This window comes from Dermacentor andersoni, chromosome 6, assembly GCF_023375885.2.
Source record: "Dermacentor andersoni chromosome 6, qqDerAnde1_hic_scaffold, whole genome shotgun sequence".
Lineage (NCBI taxonomy): Eukaryota > Metazoa > Arthropoda > Arachnida > Ixodida > Ixodidae > Dermacentor > Dermacentor andersoni.
The window spans coordinates 176,179,527-176,197,582 of record NC_092819.1 but is presented as its reverse complement, the minus strand read 5'-3'; the positions used below and the strand labels follow the sequence as shown (position 1 = coordinate 176,197,582).

General features: G+C 48.1%; 1 protein-coding gene and 1 pseudogene across 1 annotated transcript in view; one reads left to right on the top strand and one right to left on the bottom strand.

Moving 5' to 3' along the window:
* The window catches only part of LOC140219041 (uncharacterized), a 500,311-nt pseudogene extending 490,779 nt beyond the window's left edge, over nt 1–9,532 (bottom strand).
* Nucleotides 1–18,056, top strand: part of xmas (RRM_XMAS2 and SAC3_GANP domain-containing protein xmas) — a 388,469-nt gene that overhangs the window by 46,956 nt on the left and 323,457 nt on the right. The window lies entirely within an intron of this gene.

Here is an 18,056-nt window from a genome sequence, read left to right as displayed (position 1 = left end):
ACGATGGAGAAGAAAGCCGCCATTATAAAGCAAGTCGTTAGCGGCCCATTGCAGGCTGATGTGAGCAAGGAGTTCGGCATGGAGCAAGGAGTCAGGTTGTGGGGGATTCAGAAGACTCCGATGTTGAAAATGAGGAGCCAATGCCTGCGCCGCCTACAGGGGCCGAGTTGACGCGAGGGTTGTTGACTCTTTCATCGGTGTACAGTGCTGACATGACCCTTGCTCAGATCGAGGTGAATATGATCGCATGCAACCGGAACGCCGTCCAAACAACAATCAACAAGTTCTTCAAGCCACTGCAGCAATAAAACTGGCTGCCCGACGATGCACATGTACATAATAGACCGGCAGTCGGCTGCATACAGAGTTTTTGAATGCGTATTTTTATAGCCACTTCACTGATGCTTTGGCAGGGTTGGGGAAACCTGGTACGTCGCCCTTTACCTCTAGATCCAAGAAAAAAAGAAAAAAAAAGTGCGTTTTTTGCATGCATTCATTTTTTCGGACTGCCTGAATTTTCGGACGTTTTTACGTTCCCTAGAGGGTCCGAAAAATCGGTCGTTGACTGTATAAGCAAATGTGACGTAAGGAAGGGCAATGTCCCAGTCGTGGTGGTCCTGGGAAACGTACTTGGACTGCATATCGGTAAGAGTACGGTTTAAGCGATCTGTCAGGCCATTGGTTTGAGGATGGTATGAGGTAGTCAGCTTGTGTTGAATGGAGCAGGAACGCACAATGTCGGCAATAACTTTTGAGAGGAAGTTACGACCATGGTGAGTAAGCAGCTGTCGTGAGGCGCCATGAAGTAAGATAATGTCACGCAATAGAAAGTCCGCGACATCAGTGGCACAACTGGTAGGGAGAGCCCGCGTGATAGAGTATCGGGTGGCGTAATCAGTTGCGACGACTACCCATTTGTTCCCAGAAGATGACGTGGGAAAGGGACCGAGGAGGTCTAATCCAGCACGAAAGGACAGTTCCACAGGGACGGTTATCGGCTGTAGATGACCGGCAGGTAGCACCTGAGGTGTTTTCCGACACTGGCAGGTATCACAGGCAGCAACATGGCATTGGATGGAGCGAGCGAGACCAGACCAATAGAAGCGGCGGCGGACGCGGTAGTACGTGCGGGCTACCCCAAGATGTCCTGCAGTGGGTGCGTCATGCATCTCAAAGAACACAGTCTGTCGTAGATGTTTCGGCACGACAAGAGGATCAGATCCGTCAAGGAGGAAGTTCCTTCGGTACAGAATGCCGCCCTGGAGGACATATCGGCGAACGGATGCGTCGGTAGGTGTAGAGCGCAGATGCTCGATGAGTGCTCGCAGCGATAGGTCTCGGTACTGCTCAACGGCGATGTTAGCGAAGGCAGACACAGAGAAAATGCCGTTGCCGGTACTACTGTCGCCATCGCCAGGCTCGTCTACCGGGTAGCGAGACAGGCAGTCAGCATCCTTATGTAGTTGGGCAGATTTGTAGGTGACAGTATACGAATATTCTTGGAGGCGTAAGGCCCAGCGACCAAGTCTTCCTGTAGGATCTTTCAGTAAGCATAACTAGTAAAGCGCGTGATGGTCTGTGACAACGAAAAAGGGTCGGCCATATAAGTATGGGCGGAACTTCGCAACCGCCCAAACTAGGGCCAGTCACTCATGCTTAGTGATGGAATAGTTGCGCTCCGCTGGCGAGAGGAGCCTGCTGCCGTAAGCGATAACACGGTCGTGGCCGCGCAGGCGTTGTGCCAGTACGGCGCCAGTTCCGTGACCGCTGGCATCAGTACGGACTTCGGTAGGCGCAGAAGGATCGAAATGGGCCAGAACGGGAGGCGTTGTGAGAAGGTCGATTAGAAGCGAGAATGCAGAGACCTCGTTATCGACCCGCTGGAAAGGGGCGTCTTTTTTCAAAAGCTTGGTTAGTGGTCGTGCCATGGCGGCGAAATTTTTCACGTAACAGTGGAAGTACGAGTAAAGCCCGATGAAGCTGCGCACATCCTTGACACACTTTGGAACAGGGAAGTGCGTAGCAGCATGGATCTTGCCTGGGTCCGGTTGCACTCAGTTCACGTCAACGAGATCTCCAAGGACGGTAATCTGGCGATGGCCGAATTGGCACTTCGATGCGTTGAGTTGTAGACCGGCTCGACGAAAAACGTCCAGGACTGCCGAGAGGCGCTCGAGGGGCGTAGTGAACGTTGGGGAGAATACTGTAACGTCGTCCAAGTAATACAGGCACGTGGACCATTTGAAACCATGAAATAGGGAGTCCATCGTGCGTTCGAAAGTGGTAGGGGCGTTACATAGATCGAACGGCATCACTTTGAATTGATAAAAACCGTCGGGTGTTACAAAAGGAGTCTTCTTACGGTCGAGATAGCCCACGGCAATCTGCCAGTAGCCGGAGCGAAGGTCAATGGAGGAGAAGTAGCGAGCACCGTGGAGGCAGTCAAGGGCGTCATCCATCCAAGGTAGGGGATACACGTCCTTTTTGGTAACCCTGTTTTAAGGTGCCGATAATCCACGCAAAAGTGCCATGAGCCATCCTTCTTTTTTACCAGTACAACAGGTGATGTCCATGGGCTACGTGACAGTTCTATGATGTTCTTGGCAAGCATTGTGCGAACTTCTGCGTGAATAACTTGACGCTCAGCCGGTGACACTCGATGCGGGCGGCGATGAATAGGAGGGGCATCACCGGTATTAATGCGATGTTTAACAGCTGTAGTTTGGGCCAAAGGACGATCGTTAAAGTAAAAAATATCGCGGTAGGAAAACAGAATGCAGTAGAGGTCACGTGCGTGCACGGACGGCATGTCGGGCGTAATCATTTTCTGTAAGTCGGCGATGGTACAAGTTGCCGACTGCGATGGTAGAGCAGGATCGGCTGAATTGTCGTCTACTGCAATAGGTGCTATGGAATGATCCTCGAATGAGCAAAGCTGGGCCAGAGACATCCCGCGTGGCAGCACTTGTGTCGTCAAGCCAAAATTGACCACTGGCTGGCAGACGCGATTCGCTGCAGTAGATAAAACGGTTTGAGGTACTGTGATCCCGTGTGTAAGTAGGACGTCTTGCATAGGAGCCGCGATGTAGTGACCGTCGGGCACTGGTGGGGATGACACTAAGTGAACGTAAGTCAGTGCTGAAGGCGGCAAGCAAACGAAGTCGGCGGAACTGAGGCGACTGGGGTGTGGTTCAGCAGGATCCAGAACAGGCAGGTCAAGGCGGAGAGTACTGGCGGAACAATCGATGAGAGCAGAATGTGCGGAGAGGAAGTTTAAGCCGAGGATGATGTCGTGGGGACAGTGGGCGATGACTGTGAATAGCACGATACTGGAGCTATCGGTGAAGGAGACGCGGGCGGCATACATACCAATTAAGGGGGACATGGGGATCAAAGCTAACTTTTTTATTTACCAGCCGATTTTGATTAAATTTTGCGCAGATGTTAATAATATCACAAACAAAACTGTGAAAATATGGCTGCAATATCTGAAGTACTTTCTTGTTTACAAAATTTTTCTGCTTTCATTTTTGCAAAATGCCTGCGGACCTGTATATTGATGCTAGGAGTTCAAGCAAACATTGATAGCACTCCTATATGTATCCTCCACACAGTGACATTCCTGTAATTTTTTTAGCCTAACAGAATTTTTTTTATATTCTCATTGTTTGGCAGATACTTCAGTTGCATGAAAATCTCGACTCTGAAAACAAAAGATAACCAATTACTGAAGCAACTTGTTTGAAAACAAAACATGTCACTGTGTGCAGTGGTGCACAATGAGTGCAACAAAACAAACGGTGTAAAAATATTCATAACGGTGGCTGAGATACTGGCTTTGCAAGTTGACCTTGGTGGTAGAAAAAAGTTTTGAGAAAAATGTGTTCAAAGTGTTGGGCCATGTTTATTCGAGTAGAAACCACTGGCCTTGTAGGTGCAGGTGTCAGGTTGGTCTCTTGGCTTCTTGGATCTTTTATGCTTGCTTTCATGTGCTTTTTGTGCCCTCTTCTTGCTCAAGGCATCTTTCTCAGCCGCTCGACTCGCTTGAGTCCGTCGCCACCGAGCATGCTCCTCCCGCCGTAAACCCTATCTTCCGTTCGGTTGCCGGCACAGAACCAAGTGACGCGCGGAGAGTGGCGGCGGTCATATTCAACACCTCCGACAAGATGAATTGTGACTCAAGATGCGACTGTATGGTGCGACCTTTGCTGATGCACGGTTCGTCCTCACGGCCGGCAGACGCACGCGCTTGGACCGCACTTTCGTCGTTCATCTCGGTTACGGCGGTGGCACAATCGAGGTACGTCGCGGAGTATTTACGGGACGTTGCAGGCCCGGACGCATCGGAAAAGGCCGTTATTATTTCAGTATCATCACCACTGGAGCTCAAGGCTGCAACAGCCTGCAAACTGCCCGGCAATGCGTCGACAGTCTCTCTTGCAAGCTAGCACGCGGACACATCTCTGCTAGGACTACTTATCGTTCGGATGTTCGGCGGCTTGCGCTTGCGGCTGCTGAAGCGGTGCTTGGTCGCGCATTTCGTCGTGCACGTCCGCCCAGTCATGCTCGAAACCACAAAATGAAATAGAAAACTCAAATCCGAATAAAGCGATGAAGCGGCGGCGTACCTTGAATATCCAACCCCTAAAGAAGGGGGCAGCAGCTAGCGCGCGAAGAAACGGGAGAAGCAGACGCCGCAGCAGCTCGCTTCCAGACCCGGCCAATGGGGCGGCTCATAGAACACACGTGACGGAGCAAGCCAATCGGCGGCCATAACAAGCAGCTCTGCGACCTTCAGACATTTTGTTTTTATGCTTGCTCTTCTCTCTATCTGGAAATGAAAGAGTGGCGTCAAAAGGCGAAGAGGCGCGCTTTTCAACGGTACCAGCGTGGCCGCGCCGCATACTGCCGTTCTGGAGCTAGGGGCACTCGAAAACCGACTTTTCCACCGATTTTCACGAAATTTTCGCTGTATTGCCTGATGTATATATTTATTTATGGTACTTAGCAGTCGTTTTCAGCGGAAATACTTGGAAAACTTATAGAAAAGGGGTCAAAGGTTCGAAATCTGCAACTGTCTAAAAAGTGACTTTTGGGTCGTTTCTCCATAGTTGATCCCCGCATCCCCCCTTAAGGGGGCTGTTCCGCCATCAGCGACACGGACAGGATGTGTCGTTGTGGTCGTGATTATTTTCTTTAGGCGGTTACGAAGGTCGGCGCTCATTACCGACAAATGCGCCCCAGTGTCTATAAGAGCAGATACAGAAACACCGTCGACTTGCACGTCAAGAAGCTTCAGATGTGTGGGCAACGTCAGTAGGGAGCCATGCAGCGTCATCTCGAGGCGCTGCATCGTCTAGTTTTCCGGCTGGGAGCGGCGCCCAAAGGGAGTCGGCGAAAAGGAGCGATGGGGTTGGCGAGAGCGAGGTTGTCGTCGTTGGGGGGAAGGTGAACGAGAATAGGGGCGGTTCGGTGCAGGAAAATCAATGGCGGCATTATCGGAGCGTGTGACATAGGGACGAGAAGGGCCACCTGAGGGGCAAGAGTAGGCAGTATAAGCAAACCGGGTCGGGGAAGTCCAGCGACTGCGACAGTGCCGAGAAATGTGCCCGATTCGATGGCAGTGAAAACAAATGGGCTTGTCAGCAGTGCGCCATTTAGATGGGTTGCGGAAACATGGTGGGTAAGAAGATGCGGGATGGGGCGGAATCGAAGAAGCCGGGTGGGTATCAGGGCGATGGGCCGAGCAGATGGTGTGAAGACCCATGTTTTCGAACTCCAAGCGGACAACTGCCTGGATCAGGGAAACCGTGACTACAGGTGCGTTGGTGGGGCTGGAGTCGAAGGCAGCCGGATAGGTGGCCTCAATCTCATGCCGGACGATCCTCGTAATGTCGCCAGTGTTGTTAGGATGAGGAACGTCGGCACAGGAAGATGTCGCTGGGGTGTTGGCAAACGAGCAAACTGCTGGCTGATACCTCGGCTTTTGGCGAGTTCCAGGCGGTGGCACTCTTTTATAACTGCATACACCGTCATGACGTTGTTGAATACGAGCAAGTTGAAGGCGTCATCGGCAATGCCTTTAAGGATGTGGGATACCTTGTCGGACTCAGTCATGTGTGTGTCAACTTTGCGGCACAGAGACAAGACGTCCTGAGTGTACGTGACGTAGGGCTCTGTTGACGTCTGCACACGGCCGGAAAGCGCCTTCTGCGCGACTAGTTGATCGTAGGGGTTGCCGAACAAGTCTCGGAGCTTTTGCTTGAGCGAATCCCAATTGGTGGCTCATCTTCATGTGTCTGCCACCGAGGTAAAAGACTACGTTGGCGAGCATGATAGTAGGGTCCCACCGGTTATTGCGGCTGACGTGTTTGTACAGGCTGATCCAGTCCTCGACGTCTTCCCCATCTTTGCCCGAGAATACGCCAGGATCACGAGGAGCAGGGAGAGTGATGTAGGTCGTTGAAGTGGCAGCAGGTGTCGGAGGCGGCTGAGTTGAGTTGTCATTGCTGGGAGCCATGAAGGAAGGCTCGACGTACCGTCCTCTGCGAAGCTCCGTCACGAGAGACAGGGAACGTTCACCTCCACCAGATATGTTACTTAAGAAGACACAGATGAAAAGATATACAGTTGAACCTCGATATATCGAACAGCCCAGTGATCGCAAAATATTTCGATATAGCCAGAATTCGATATATAAAATCACGTAGAAAACGCATCAAAAACTAGCACAAATCAATCAATGAACCAATCGTGGCACAATAGATACTCACATGAAGCTTCAAACAAAGTATTTTTTTCGTTCACTGAAAGTACTGAAGCAGCGTAGCCTGCTTCATATTGGCAACCGCGTGCTTGACCACGGCGTCCTCAACATAGTCCAAACGGTCCACAAGAGACAATCCAGTGCCTTCTATTGTGCCGCAGTAGCGGCATACAACAGCCAAAGCAGCTACAGCCTCAGTTGCAGTCGGGAGCGGGGCAACATCAGCGCTTGCTAGATCAGCCTCGGCAGCGTCTTCGTTTGGCCGCTCATCAGTCACTTCTGCTGCGATATCCACCTCTGTTAACTCCGCCACTGTTCCGGTGCTGTCGTCACCGCAAACGAAGTCCTCAATGCACACACTGTGTGGCTCAGCACCGACAAAGCGCTCAACTGGCTCCAGGTTTCTTCGAGCTGGCATTCTTCCGGGCCCTTACGTCGATAAACCATTTGTACTGCGCCTTCTCATCTTCAAAGGCAGCTTTGCGCACCCGCCGCGGGCCTGAGTGCTAGTTCTGTTCCGCCTTGGCCTTTATGTCACTCTTGTTTTTCAGCAGAGTGCTCAAAGTACTCCTTGGGATGTTGAAAGCTTCGGCGACGCTCGACTTCTTTTCTCTATTTTCATCATCATCATCATCATCATCATCATCATCAGCTTCGTTATGCCCACTGCAGGGCAAAGGCCTCTCCCATACTTCTCCAACTGCCCCGGTCATGTACTAATTGTGGCCATGTTGTCCCTGCAAACTTGTTAAACTCATCCGCCCACCTAACTTTCTGCCGCCCTCTGCTACGCTTTCCTTCCCTTGGAATCCATTCCGTAACTCTTAATGGCCATCGGTTATCTTCCCTCCTCATTACGTGTCCTGCCCATGCCCATTTCTTTTTCTTGATTTCAACTAAGATATCATTAACTCGCGTTTGTACCCTCACCAATCTGCTCTTTTCTTATCCCTTAACGTTACACCTATCATTCTTCTTTCCATAGCTCGTTGCGTCGTCCTCAATTTCCTCAATCCTCAAACAAAATGACTCCACATTGACTTATTGTTGCCGGCCCCGTCACTGATTACCGCAAGCACTGAGGCATTGTTCTTGCGCAACTCAAGGATGGTGCTCAATACAAGCTCCGAAAGGATCCTTCCAGGCGCTGCTCCTCTTGTTGCGAAGCTTGCTATCGGCTGCACCCAGCCCTCGAAGAGCGGCACGAACATGAGAACTAGTGCATGATCTGCGAGTTCATTTGGGTTTTCGGCTTTCAGGTCACCGTAGTCAACAAAACCATCCATTCTGCAGGAAGCTTTGTTAAATGCAACAGCCTGCTTCAGTTTGATATCATCAAGCAGTAACACACCATACTGTTTAAGCTGATCCTTGTCGTGGAAGTGAAGCTGAATATTCCTCAAGGCAACTTCATTGAAGCCGAACCTGCAAGGGATGCCACTGAATATTTGTTGCAAGCGTGCCTTTGAAGGAAGCGGCAACAGTTCCATGTCCGAAATTATGGTGTGTGCTTTTGGACTTGATATCCGTAACAAAAGGCAGGTCATTAGCCACTCGTTGTCGTACCGCCTCCCTTTTTTGGCCCGAGCCCTGGATGCCATCAAAGCTATCTTAAACAAGAGCTGCTGCTTTGCTGGGAGAACGTGGAGAGCACTGTCGATCTTTGCTTCAGTGATATTGCGAAGGGAGTTTTTCACGACCGCAAGCTCATGTTTCAGTTTTTCTCTTCTAAGTGTTGCCCGTATTGCTTTGCAACGCAATGGTTTCAAACAGATGCTTCTTTGCCTTGGTTTTCGGTGCTGGCACTTTTTCATACGGTCCATGAAGAGTTTACTTAGCATCTTACATTCTGGGCAGGTGGTGTTTAAGCTTATGACAGTACATGTCTTCCGTCTGTCCGTCTCGCCACCTTTCGTGGCAACCGTTGATGACTCGATTTCTGGATAGAGCTTGGCGGGGATACCTTCGCACGGTTTCATTTGGTCTGTGTAGCTGAGCAGATATTTCAAGTCACGAAGTGAAGTCCTTTGGACGGACGCGTTTGTGGCATAGATGGTTGATGGTACAAGTAGGCCGTTCGCACTAACAGTTAGCTCAAGCTCGCTTGATATTGTTACGGCTTTTTCAATGCGAGGAATAGCATTTTCCAGTACAAGTTTGAACAGCACAACCATATCACCAACTGCTTCCGTCGACCAGCCTTCCACGCATTCGCCAGCTTTATCCATGGTCGAAAGCTCGTCGAAGAGCAATGCAGGGCTTTCGGTGGCAACCGCGTCATCCGTGGAGCGCACTCGTTCACTATGGTCAGAATCATTGGGCACTGCGTTTTCATTTTCGCCTCCATTTTGTTTCTTGTGGCGCTTAACTTCACGAGCTGGTCTCACAGTGGGCAGCTTGCGCTTTTTTGAGGGCTTTGATAAATATTTCGGGCAATTCGGAAAGAGACATGGTACAGCGTCTTCCTTTAACGCCCACTTATCACGTGGTATGGTGACCACTTCACCATTTACGTTGTGCACGAAATCTTTAACGATGTCTTCTGGCTGGAAGTGTATGTCACACACCACACAAGAGCTGGAAAGTTCTTTGTCGAGCCTCGGAATCGCACGCTGCCATTCGCAAAGGCGGGGATGAGTCCTTGGCGGCCTGAAAAAATGTCTCTTCTCGTTAGAAGATTGCACTGAGTCGTACCCACTCCTGCAGCCTGTCACAAAACACCGAGGCATGCTTGCTCACAAGGGGAGCAGCATATTCCTGGAACACAATAAGAAACACGCGAAAAACGTGGCACGCTGCTGCACGCGTCGGCGTCTCTGTCCGCTCGCACAAACATTGTTCGCACCGCCCGCCTTCGGGCCGACAGTGTCGCGCGCGCCGCGGGCGCGACAGAAGGGGGCCAGGTGCCGCGGCGGAGTTTGGCAACTGAAAAGAATCTAGTAATGTTGCCCTAGATCACCAGTGTCACAGGCTTGGCCGAACCTCCGTGGCTCCTGTCGCCAGTACGATGCTGACGCTGCAACCTTCTTGGCCTAGAGCAACGTCGATAATGCCAGCTCAGTGCCGCATCTCTCCCGATCACAGCTCGGGTCACACGCCTTGAGGGCTCGTGCTGTTCGAACAGATCCGCGCACATCGTCCTCTTCCTTTCTTTATCGCCACATGCCTGTTACATATGACAGGCGGATACGTTGGGAACCGTCAGTTTGCCGATGACATTGTTCTATTCAGCAACACTGCAGACAAGTTACAACAAATGATTGGGGACCTTAACAGGGAAAGTGTGAGGGTGGGGCTGAAGATTAATAAGCAGAAGACAAAGAAATGATAAATAACCGGGCAAAGGAACAAGAGTTAAAGATCGAAAGTCAGCCTGTAGAGTCTGTGAAGGAGTATGTTTACCTAGGTCAACTAATCACAGGGAACCCTGACCATAAGAAGGAAAGTCACAAAAGAATAAAAATGGGTTGGATCGCATATGGCAGACATTGTGAGCTCCTGACTGGGAGCTTACCGTTATTATTGAAAAGGAAAGTATACAATCAGTGCATTTTACCGGTGCTGACATATGGGGCAGACTTGGAAACTGACAAAGGAGCTTGAGAACAAGTTAAGGACCGCGCAAAGAGCGATGGAATAAAGATTGCTAGGCATAACTTTAAGAGACAGAAAGAGAGCGGTTTGGATCAGAGAGCAAATGGGTATAGACGATTTTCTAATAGACATTAAGGGAAAAAAAAATGGCGCCGGGCAGGTCATGTAATATGCAGATTAGATAACCGTTGGACCATTAGGGTGACAGAATGGGTACCAAGAGAAGGGAAGCGCAGTAGAGGGCGGCCGAAGTCTAGGTGGTGCTACGAAATTAGGAAATTTGCAGGTGCTAGTTGGAATCGGTTGGCGCAGTACAGGGGTAATTGGAGATAGCAGGGAGAGGCCTTCGTCCTGCAGTGGACATAAAATGGGCTGATGATGATGATTAAATAAAGAGAAAATCGGAGATCCACTCGTTCATAGCAATTGCTACAAAGGAAACCCATATGGGTACCTTGAAAGAAAAGCCTCGCAGTTGAAGAAAAATTCGTCCTGGTCCGAGACTCGAATCCGGGACCACCGCCTTTCCGGGGCAGCCGCTCTACCATCTGAACTAACCAGGCGTCCAGCAGATGGTAGGGCGAAGTCGAATTTCTCGAGAACTCGAAGCACAGGCAAGAGTTTTGGCGTAATAGTTCAGCGGAAACCCGCAAGGTGGAGAGAAGTAATTAAAGAAAAATGATGAAGTAGCACACTGGATGAGATGTGCCCCGAAAGTTTCATGTTTCAAGAGCATTGCTTTGATATAAAACCAACCAATCTTGAGGCTGGTATTCCGTTTAAGCAGCAGTTCCGTTTAAGGGGCGACGCTTGAAAGTGAAAACTTGAAGGTGACTATCTGGCTGTGTTTTTTCTTGAAGTTCCTTTGCCTTAAGAAGGTTTGATAAAGTTTTCATGAATCGATTTCAGTAAATTTGGTGTTTTGTGCTCAGCAACACCTGGGCAACATGCTAGAGCCTAAAGGTTTTCCATATGTTCAATAGACAAAAGAGGTAAAGTGCAATTTTCTCAACTTTATTTTTTTCGTCAAGTGCTTTTGCCTTAAGGAAGTTTTGATGATGTTTGCATCAACTGATTTCAGTGAACTAAGTAATTTTTTATTAATATCACAGCGACATCCTAAAGCTTTCCATTTTTTCTTAAATGTGATGGATTGTTAATTAGATCAAATGTAGGCTAATTACTGCTGCACTGTTTTTTCTTCACAACTTTGGTGTTTATTTGTGATAATCACAATTACTTTATTGGTATTTGCTTAGCTTTAGGATAAGCAGTGGGCCTTTGGAAATGTCTGCATATTCTTAAGAACACTTCATTTTAATGAGAAATTACTACAAAGGCCCATAAGAAACGACCTAATTAGGACTGTTGGGTTCTGTCATATCTTTCCTTCCAAGTGAGATATGTGAAATCTAAATACATAGTTGAAATTGGCATTCTACGGTATATCTGCACACAAAATTTAACCAACATATGTTAAAAAAAAATTTTCATGACCCTCATCCTGCCTTAACTCTTTCCCTACCATGGGGAAACTAGGTGTTTCTTCTAGATTATGCCGGATGTCTTTTTCTGAAGGAACTACCTCACTCAATATTTTATGGAATACATAAACAAAAAGCAGAGTGAATGCACTTTTCACATATTGAAGTTTTATTAAGGATACATATGTCACAAAAAAGATATAAATTGCCAAAATCAAAGTTTTCGGATAAAATTAAATGAAGTTTATAGAGACACGATTATACAGTAAGACCTTGTTAAACCATACCCGCTTAAACAGTAGTTTCGTTTTAAAAGTAGTAAAGTCAAATGACATAATGTGTTTTGTATCCGCATAAACCGTACCAGCTGATTGGGTACGCATCGGTTAAAACGTAGTGTTTCCACTTTTCGTCGCACAAACACGGCGGTGCGTCGTCCTATCGAGCGGCCCGGCAGAACAACAAGCCTCAGAGATCGGAACAACGGCCTCCAAGCGCCCTGCGCGTTTGCGCATGAAGCCACATCGACATCACTTCGGCGCCATGCATGGCCGTGCCAGAGAGCGTTGTGGCGTCGTGCAAGCGAGAATTCGCGTCATGCCGTAGCTCGGATAAAAAAAAGACGACGGGTGCTCAGCATAGAGGAAAAATTAGACATCGTCTGTTCTATTGAATGTGACATGGAGAAGTCGGCGCTGGGACGCGACAGGGATCTGCTGTTGACTACGGTGTGTGGCACTTGGAATGTGAAGAAGTTTCTCGGCAGCGCTGCTGCGACCGTGGAGAGATGTCAGCTACGAGGTTTGACTTTTCGCCATCGTTGCCTCTGTTGTTGCCGAAGTGTCGACTAGCGACAGTGATGAGGACGGCATGGAAAGCGACAGCACGGGCGATTTGGGCCCAACAGTGGCAGAAGCTGCGCGTTACGTCAGCCTCATGAATGCAATCGTCGCGACGAGAACAGCGCCCGGCAATGAAAAAGACGCTTGGGACTGCTGCAGCACTACTGCGCGTGTGCACCAAGAATACGTAACGCCATCGAGGAATCTGCCATGCCAGTGTTTGCCGAGAAGAGCGGGCTGGCTGAAAAGCTGGCATGCAGCTTCAGCAAGTTTGAGGCCGCTGTCGTCGTGCTAGGCCGCCGCGGCATCAAATGAAAATAACACTTTTGTCGCGCGAAGTGAATAAATACTGCATATTTTTTTCCCTTTCATCGCACTCTCTTTGAGTTCCATTTTCGACAGGTAAGTGGGCGATCTCATGCTATTTCGGTTAAACAGTACGACCGTTTCGTACTTACTTTTTCCGAGCTCCGGCCAACTACGGTTTAACGAGGTTTCACTGTATCTACTAAGAAAAAGAATATGTTAAAAAAATTATGAGATATACAAAATGTATTGCCATCTAATAGGCACTATCTCCAAAAAAGAATCAAAATTTTTCATTGAGCAGGTATTCCACTACAACATTTTAACTGCAAGTACTACAGTTTGGCTTGCTGGGCTGCGGCCGCCGATGTTCCGGGTTGGTGTGTGTTGTCGTCCCTCTCGGAGACTAAATCTGACGAAAAAGCAGCATTCTCAGACAAGCTGCTGCTGAATCCATTGATTAAATCAGCCGCAGAAATTCGAGATCTGTGATCTTTCGAAGCATGGGCACCGCTCCCAGAGGCTGCCATTTTTTCTTTCTAATCTGATGATCGCAAAACTTTGGAGTGCGTTCACAAATTATCTCCTGGTGGGAAAAAAGTGAACTGCTTAGAAAATAAAAATTCCTGCAGGGGCACTTGCGTCAGCAGGCATTTGGTGTGTTGTGACACCACGGACCCGAGCACACGGGTTACCCTGCAACTGTTAGCCATGCACGGCCTAGCCCGGTCCGGGGAAAGGTGGAACCTAGGGGTTGAGTTGATGTCAGGTGTATGGACCTCTAAGGCCCCTCAGTGGAGGCAACACACCTCTTTAGCCCTGGCTTTCATGTAGGCGGCACCTCTGGATTGACTAGCCAGCGGGAAATCGGAAGGCGTCTTTTCGTATCGCTCTCTACGTCCTTTAACTCTTTTTTTTTTTCTTTGTTATCCTTCCTGTCTGCTTATTTCGTCTCACTTTCCCTATTGTCTGGTGGCAAGAGTAATCTATTCAGCCTTGGGTATGTTGTATTGGGTGAAAGCTACAATGTACTACAGCTGGTCCATGCAAGTCTCTCTTTAGCGGCATTGTAGTGTGCCATTGCTGGGCACTGTGGCAGGTGGCTGCCGTCACTGTTGAAAAACATAAATCCGTATGGCTTCAACTTGTTTCCTGGTCCTACCTCATTGTTTTCTTTCAGGAAGACGTTCACTTTTCTCAGTCATGTCAAAGAAAACTTTCCAAGATTTTATATTATCTACAGTAAAAACTCGACAAGAGTGTAAGAACTCTCGCCCTTTCTCGTGGCCAAATGCCAAATACTTAATGGATACATTAAGACCAGGCTACAAGGTAATCAAGATGGCAAGTGGTGACCTCCTTTTTGAGGTATGCCACAAGCTGCAATGTGAAACACTTTCCAAACTTGTGACGTTCGGGGATATCCTGGTAACTGTAACACAGCATCATTCTCTGAACACTGTTCACGGCGTCATATTCGAAGAAGACCTACTCGATCTGAGTGAAGCTGAACTCCTTGAAAGAAGAAAGAACCAGGATGTCATCAGTGTGGAGAGACTTAAACTAAGACGTGACAACAAAGAAATTCCCACCAGACGCCTGATCTTGACCTTTAACTCTAGTACACTTCCTGAAACTATCGAAACTGGATACACAAGAATCCGCATAAGGCCGTATATCCCAAACCCTTGCGGATGCTTCAACTGAGAGATTTGGCCGTGGATCGCAGAGCTGTTGAGGCCGACTAACCTGCGCAAAATGCAGCTCCCAAGATCACCCTTCTGACAACTGTGCCAACACACCTCGTTGTGCAAACTGCCAAGGAGAACATGCAACACACTCCTGGTCTTGTCCACTCCGGAAAAAACAAAAAGGACATTATTGCATTGAAATTGAGATCATCTCTTTTAAAGGGCCCCTGAAATGGTTCAGACAAATTTTGTAGACACGCAGGACACAGCTACAGTTGATCATTCACACCACAATTTATATTAACAGAGCTATGGACAATTACAAGTTACCCTCCTTCATGGCCATGCATTTTCTCCTCAACTCGGTCACCGAGTGATTGGGGCTAAGCTCCCCCTTCATTTGCTCTCCATCGTGATGGCACATCGTGTCATCTACATCCAGTTGTCTAGGAGCAAGCGTGCAAAGCCTCTCCAACCTCTCCACCAGCCACCTGGTATTAGATCCCAAGTGACAGCTATCAAAGCAGTGTGCGTTGTGAGCATTCTGTTGCAGCGCTGAACGTGTCTGATATTTCAGTAACCACAGGCGAGCTGGGTGTTTTGACGGGTAGGTGGCGGTATAAACTAAAGCCCCTCCATACTACTATTGCAGAAAGCAAATGGGTATAGGCGATATTCTAATTGACATCAAGAGAAAAAAATGGAGCTGGGCAGGCCATGTAATGTGCCGGTTAGATAACCGTTGAACCATTAGGGTTACAGAATGGGTACCAAAGAAGGGAAACGCAATCGAGGACGACAGAAGACTAGGTGGAGCGATGAAATTGGGAAATTTGCGGGCGCTAGTTGGACTCGGTTAGCGCAGGACAGGGGTAATTGGAGATTGCAGGGAGAGGCTTTCGTCCTGCAGTGGACATAAAACAGGCTGATGATGATTATGATGATGATGATGACTACTATCGCGGTGATGAAGCTTTAGCATAGACGTACTACGTGAGCAGCCTGATGGGTCCGCACAGTCTAGCCACCTAGTGACACAGAGGTTAAAGCAGCCAAACAAAGAGCTAATATTGTTCTAAGCAAGTGTAAAACATCTTAAACTTTTACAAAAACAAAGTGTTCATGATTACGCTCCACTTCTGAGGAAAGTTTGCACCAGCAGCAAAGTAGAACATATTCCTGGGGTGGGCAGCGCAACCTAGATAAAGGACAAAAGGAAATGCATAAAAGGAGCACTCATGTTGTGCAGTTCCTTTTGTCCTTCGTCCGGGTTGCGCTGCCCACCCCTTAGGAATATGTTCGGTCACCAGCTCGCCCAGCTTGCTGTGTTTATTTATTTATTTATTTATTTATTTATTTATTTCAAGTACCTGCAGCGCCCAAAGGCAATATTGCAGGGGATACAGTGTACATAAACTCGACAAAATACATAACTGGTCAACCAAAAATAACACAGCAATAGAAAAGTTCACACCGCTATAAGTTCAGCAGAAATGCTCTGAACGATGCTTTAGTGCGACAATCAGCAATTTCCTGTGGTAGCTGATTCCACTGTCGTATTGTGTGTGGAAAAGAATGCTTGAAGATGTTTGTTCTACAAATAACTTCTCTTATTTTTAAGGAGTGGTCACTTCTCTGAGATACGAAATGAGGAGGTAAAAGGTAAGTTTCTTTATCTATTTTAACCATACTGAAATAAATTAAAAAAAGAAAAAAACATTTCTAATCTCATGTTTTGTCTGCGTGTGCTTAATTCCCACCCCAAGTTATCCTTAAGTGCAGTAATACTAGAAGTAGTCATAATTATTAGAGACACATCGGGCTGCGTGGTTTTGCACATGCTTGAGCATATTGGACAGAGTTTTGGCTTGCGGGTCCCAGGCCATACAGGCATACTCTAATATTGGTCTTGCATTTGAAAAATAAAGTAGTTCTTTAATTTTAGGAGGAGCTAATCGGAAGTTGCGTTTTAACAAAATTTAGCATTTTGCAGGCTTTCGCTGTAACATATTCAACGTGCTTAGTCCAAGTTAAATTTGATGAGAAATAAACACCAAGGTACTTATACTCAGTTACTCGCTATAGCTGGACATTGTCTAATGTATAATGAAACAGATACGGATTTTGTTTATGTGTAAAGGAGATGTATTGACACTTACTTGGGTTCAAAGACATTTGCCACCTAACACACCAGCGTGGTACACAGTCCAAACTGCGTTGCAAGCACTCGTGGTCAGTGGCATACCTAATGCCTTCTTTGCCCTTGCCCCTATTTCTCGAGGCAGGGCAAGGAACCACGTTTGCATAACGCAGCATGAAAACCGTTTTAAGGCATGTGCTGCAGGTCTATAAGTTCCCTCTCACGTGCGAAAGATTTTACATAGGCCAAACTGGTCGATGTATTAATGACCGCCTGCGTGCGCACCACTCCTCCCTGGGGTCAGATAACGGTGCAAACTTGCCTCGCCATTGCAATGAATGTGGTTGTTACCCTTTGTTCAGCAATGTGACGATTCTTGGTAGGGGAAAGGGCAAAGAAGAGCGAGAAATCCTGGAAGCGTACTACATCAGTTTATTAGGTGACGACTGCATTAGCACAACCTCAGTGCGCTTACTTGAAAAAGAATTTGCATTTCTAGGTCGGTCACGATAGAAGCGATTCTTGTCTTTTCATGCTCTGTGATTAGCGATGATGCAGTTGCGCATGCTCAGCTGGCCTTGCTGGGACTACACCGATTCTAATAAAGCTCAGTTGATCGTCCAGTCGTTGTGGTGTGAACCTCTCCTCTTGTCCTTTGTGTTTTTTGACTGGTTTTTTCCTTCAAGTGCGTGTTAGATTCGAGTAAATATGATACTTTGGATTGTTTGTTTTAGTACGTTTCTTCTCTCATTTCTTTCCAAAACGTATGAACGAGGTTCAACTTTGTTTGCACTCATCACGATTGGTCCAGTGATCATGCGTACGGGTTAGGTGTATCAGTGTTGAAGCAGCGTGCGGTTCATTGCTGCATTATTCCATGCGATCTGTGTGCCTGTGGCTTATCGGCTTCGCACTCTTACGAAATGCGCACTGCTTTTATTGCGGTTCTCTCTGTCCGCGTGTAACATTATCATTTTGATCACTCTTGTCACGCTGAACAAACCTTGCATTGTGGCACCGTTCTGCGAGTTTGTGGCATTCAGGTGCTGTGTGTGCGATCCCTGCATCGGGCCGACGTCCGGGAAGGATCGCTGCCGCATCAGCCGGGGCAGCCTGTCCGCAGTGTGCCCAGCTCTCCTTTTGCTTTGAAAACTAAGTGAAACACACGCTTGGGTGGCAACAAGCACGAAAGGCACTGCGGCTCACTCGACATGGCTCTGCGGCGCACTCGAC